Source organism: Prosopis cineraria, unplaced genomic scaffold (assembly GCF_029017545.1).
Source record: "Prosopis cineraria cultivar Desert tree isolate PC_DT_omini unplaced genomic scaffold, ASM2901754v1 PC799, whole genome shotgun sequence".
Classification (NCBI taxonomy): Eukaryota; Viridiplantae; Streptophyta; class Magnoliopsida; order Fabales; family Fabaceae; genus Prosopis; species Prosopis cineraria.
The window spans coordinates 16,818-22,255 of NW_026556124.1; the positions used below are offsets into that span (position 1 = coordinate 16,818).

General features: G+C 31.2%; 1 pseudogene; it reads right to left on the reverse strand.

Annotated features, from left to right (window-relative positions):
• LOC129298405 (stearoyl-[acyl-carrier-protein] 9-desaturase 6, chloroplastic-like) lies at nt 1-4,331 on the reverse strand (annotated as a pseudogene).
• Between the last annotated feature and the right edge of the window lie 1,107 nt (nt 4,332-5,438).

Consider the following 5,438-nt stretch of genomic DNA (forward strand, 5'->3'; position numbering starts at 1 on the left):
TCATACAGACACAGCCTTGTTGAATATCCAACTAAACTTGGCATGAAGTGGCTTTACGTTGCGAGTCGTTTCTTGGATCTTCCTAATCCTAGGCGTTAGTCCACACACAATCGTGCTCACGCTTCGCTTCGCTGATTAGACCCTCCAACTTGTCTAATCTCCATCGTCCGATCAAGAACTCCAAGATGTCAGCATAGTCATTGGCTGAGTACACTCCAAGTCGCTGGGCCACAAGCGAGAAATGGTGGAATAAGTGAGGGTCTTGCCCGTCATACATGAGATGAGCAGGCATGGTGATTTTCTTGCCCATCATATCTCCAATGCCCAGAGTGGCTCCATTGGGGTCCACTTCTAGAAGTTTTTCCACGGTCCTTGAGTTAGAGTCGGGAATAAGGATCGGGCTTGACGGACCGCCCGTTTAAGCCCATTTTAATAAGGATTTGGGCTTAAAAATTTGGCATTTCTTAGGGTAATCGGGCTTCGAAGCCCGGCCCTTTTAAGCCCTAGAAAAACGGGTTCGGGCCCAGGCGACCCGTGAAGCCCGTTTTACTATTCACAAAGTATTGTTTTCATATATTTTCAGATAATGTGCAAACATTGATTTATATTTTGTACCAACAATTGGTTGAATTATTTTGTGCCATTTTATAGTAATTTTTATATTTTATCTTGTGATATATGTATAGATATATATTTGATAATAAAATAATTTAATTAATAATTATTATAGGTGATGATGAAGAAGCTGCAGAAATAATTAATATTGAGCCTCCGCCTCCATCTTTCACAAATGGACTTACATCTGAGAGTTTTAATATTTTATTTATGAATGATAATGAGGGAGATCTTGATTAGGATTGATGATGATGTTTGCCTTCATCTTATTTGGACTTTTAAATTTTTTGTTCATTTTTTATATTATGTGAGACTTTAGTTTGATATATGTTAAATTTTAAAATATTCTAAATAAATTTAAATGTTGAATTTTATTTTATTTTATTTTATTTTATTCTTATTCGGGCTTACGGGCCCGGCCCTGAGCCCTATGAATAAGGGACGGGCTTCAATTTTAAGATTAAATTGGGGTAACCAGGCTTTAGGGCCTAGGCCCATAAGAGCCAAGCCCATATGGGCTAGGCCCGCCCGTTTACCAACTCTACCTTGAGTCAGCATTCTCATGTCATTTTGCGGCTACAGCAATTGTGGCGCATATTCGTGCAGGCACCAGATCACTGCCTTCTTTAGCTAAATGAGCTGTAATCACATGTAGAGTTGAGAAAATGAATCAAGATCGCAGGTTAGCCTGTTTAACTCATAAAATTTGATGAGTTAGGTTAAATAAATTGACCTTTTTTTAAAATGAGCTGGGCTAGTTGAACCCGCAAAACTAGTAGGCTAGAATTTTTTTAAAAAAATAATTTTTTATTTTTAATCACATTATTTTTTTATAAATTTATAATAATGATAATATTTTTCAAATATATAATTTATGACTCTTAAATATGTTCTTTACATTTAAAATATAGTGTAAATCCTTCTTACAATTTGCAAATAAAATTTTTGTTATGGTTTGTAAATTAATAATTTATTAGTTTTTATAAAAATATTTTAAATATATATTATTTATGAATCTCATGAGATTTATTAATTGAAATCATAAATATGAATTCGTTGAGAAAAATAATATGAATTTATATTCAAATTTTCTTTCTCAGTGAAAAAGATAGTACACCTAAAAGAAAAGATGATTAATAGTAAAAATATAGCAAAATGAATTTATTTGGTTGAATTCTATATTTATTTTATTTATTTATAAGTTATTTAATTGCTAATTTTCTTTAAAATATGAAATAAATATTATATAAATTTTAAATTATTAAAAAATTTTAATAATTTTTTGCTAGCTAGCCTGTTAGAAAAAGGATTGGGTTGGGTTTTTAAACCCTTTTTATTTGACGGGTTGGCCCAACTTAACCCACAAAAATACCAGCCCGCATATGCTAGCCTGTAGATTGGCCCGTAACTCGTTTGCCTAATGCTAATCCCATGGAAAATTACAATAGCTCTCTCTTGAAATGTTGTGTAGACAAGACCTAAATATGGATTGTTCTCAAGTCCTGGATCTTGCAATCACAACAATCAATTAAAACAATATCAGTGTAAGAAATATTCTTGTTTTTAAGCACAATTAAATGTTTGTGGTTTTTTTTTTTAGCCAATGACAAATAGTCCCAACAACAATGCCACTTTTCTACAAGGACAAGATTTAAAATTTGAACCCTGTTTTGACGTGTGATTGTGTGAGTTGTGTTTAATTGATTACTTAAAAAAAGAAATGTTTGTGGTTTAGAATGGAAATTAAATTGCATTAACAGGTATTGAATTTTTAAAATTTATATGTGAGATGTCATGCCGTTATTTTTTAAAATTTATTAAATTTGTGTAATACATTTATAATAGAAAATAGTTGAAAGATAATTAAGCAAATGATCCCTCTCTATCTCACACATACACACACAAACACAAAAGCTACAAGTGTCAAGTTCAAGCATCTGCACTTCATGAGCAAGGTAGTAAAAACTAGATTAATTGATTATTGAACTAGTTAAAACACTTATTCAAGAGCTAATATTCGATATCATAATCCAATCATGATCATGCCAACTATACACTAAATATTTTATTAAATTGATAAAACATTGACTCAATAGTGTATTAATCCAATCGACTAAATTGACCCAATTTTTCAATATTATACATAAAAAAGCTTATTTTAATCCTTTAATTTATGATGGACTTGATCACTTTAAACACTATTTGATACATTATCAAACGCGAATTAGTGCTTCAAAAAGGTTGTTGGCTATTATTACTTCATGTCTTCCAAGGAAGGAATTAGGAACATACTATAATTTTTTAAATCAGGTAGCCATACTATAATTCTCTTTTTAAAAAAAAAAACACTCTTGGAATATTCTATTTTTATATTTTTCCTTGCTTTTAGTCAGCCACGCTAGAATAAGAAATTTGAAAAAAAAAATTGTTTAAACTAAGTCTCAATGCCATCCCCGATCAGGTATTGAATGGTATACTCAATCATCAACATATCAACTCTGCCAGATGGATAAAGACAAGTCCCAAGCAAGTCACCGTGTCCATTTTCCTCAGCATTCCAAATTGTTTATCGTGGTTTGGTACGTTGGAAGAGCATCCTCTGTTATCATATCACCCGCATCTAAAAGCTCAACCGTTCGATCGTGGAGCGCCTTGACTTGATCGTTGAACTCATCCAACGGTAATAATGAGTCTGGCAACAAGTTTTGCAGTTGCCAACTTTGCTCCACCGGCTTCAATAGTGGAAGAACCCTTTGCGAAGCCTAACTTTCCAATGACTTGAAAACTTTGATCATCTCCGGCAACATAGACTGCATCTTTATGGCTTTCAGAGGTGGTTTGGCGACGAAGGAAATGATAGGTGGTATGAAGTGATGAAATGTTGGAGTAGCGCAAGAGGTTATGTGGAGTGGAGAGACAAGAGGCCTGCGTGGTTGGGGAATTTAACTAGTTTGGTGGGAGATTGTGAAGTGACTAAAGAATTATTCCTATTTATGGAAGGGAGCAATTTTTTTTTAAAAAAATCTTGAATCCATCCAATTTTAAACAAGAAAACGTGTACAGTTACACTAGATATTTGTTGAGAGATCTTCAAAATCCTTGTGATCTATTCCCTTCGTCCATTTATATAGAAAGTTTTTTATAAGTTTATTTTATTTCTAAATATAAAGTTTATCATGATATTTTTAAATAATCAATTAATTTTGCTCTTGTTTGAAAAAGATGAGGAAATATTAATTATATGCTTTATCTATCATCATGGTATTAATTGTGACATCATTAGGGGCAAATCTAGAAATTGGTGTGGTTTTATATGCTTTCAAGTAAATAATAAATTTTTATTAATATGCAAGATTTAATTAAAAATATCCTGTATATATATATATATATGGTTGGAAAGAGTAAATTAGAGTACAATATGGTTTTTGTAACTACAAGGAGTGCATCCTGTTGACAACAAATATTATTTCCTCAAAGGCACTAGAGACAATGTGCAAACCCTTCCCAACTAAAATACTACAAATATATAAAGGCTAGAATTCGAACTCCCTATCACTTGATTATAAAGTGGCAAAAACACCTATCATTTAAACTAATTTAATTAGTTGATAGAATATAATGCGGAAAGATTTAAAAAAATTATAAAACAGCCAAAAACGTAGTTTTCTGCTCCAAATGAGGCAAGGATACAGCTTGAACAATGTTGCCGCCTTCATGCTCAATGGCCCACAGTGTGGTCCTAGGGTTAAATACAACTATGCAAGGATTTGGGAATTTCAATCTGTGAAGATTTTGATTATAAATAAATAAAAAAAAGAGAGAAGGTTTAGGATCCCATGCAGAATCCTTTATCGTGGTTGTGGGGCAGTTCAATTAAATTAATGAAACAGAGCCATTGTGATGAATATACTATAAACACACACACTATTAATTAATGAGTTTATGAGAGTGATATTAGCATGGGATTCCAAAGTTCAGAGTTAAATAATAATGGTGCATTCTCCGGGCAGGGACGGAGCCAGCCCATGCTAGATCTAGATCGCCCACTCCTATTAGATAACACGATTCCCCCAAAACTTTAAAAAAAGGAAAAGAAAAGAGTTGAGCAATTTTTTTTTTTGGGGCCTAAAGTTGAGCATTTGATACTTACTCTTTGCCAACTACAACATAAATTATAATTAATTTATTCACATTTTAAAAATAATGTTAGATGAAATTTTAAATTTTTAAAAATATCCACATCTTTTGATTTATATCTTCATTGAATACTTTATATAAGAACTTTGATAATAGTAATTAAACTTTCAATGCATAATTTTTTTAAAAAAGAGTAATAACGAGGTAAGAGCTTAATTGAAAAAATAAATATAAAAATTATTTAATTTTTTATATTTTGAATTAGGTAAAAATTTTAAAAAATAACTTATATTGTGATTCAAAGGAGGATAAGGGAAAATTGGCCATATGACCAAAAGCTTAGATATTTAAGCTTAACTCTTAAATTTGGAAATAAAGCTTGTAAGGTGCATATTGGGGATCATGATGTGTGAGCGACAATAATTTTTTCAGCAAAAATATCAAGACATCTTTCCTTTTTGTGCACTCATCTACAAAGTACTTATTGAATATTCATGGATGATTTTAACATATCGGTGAAAAAAAGAGAGAATTATAATTAAGTCTCATATACATAAATTAATTACTATAACATTCAATAACAATTGAACTAAATTGTATTGATAATAAAATTAATTGTCAATATAGTTTAATTCAATTGTTAATAGATCTTATAGTAATTAATTTTTTTATATGAGACTTTAATG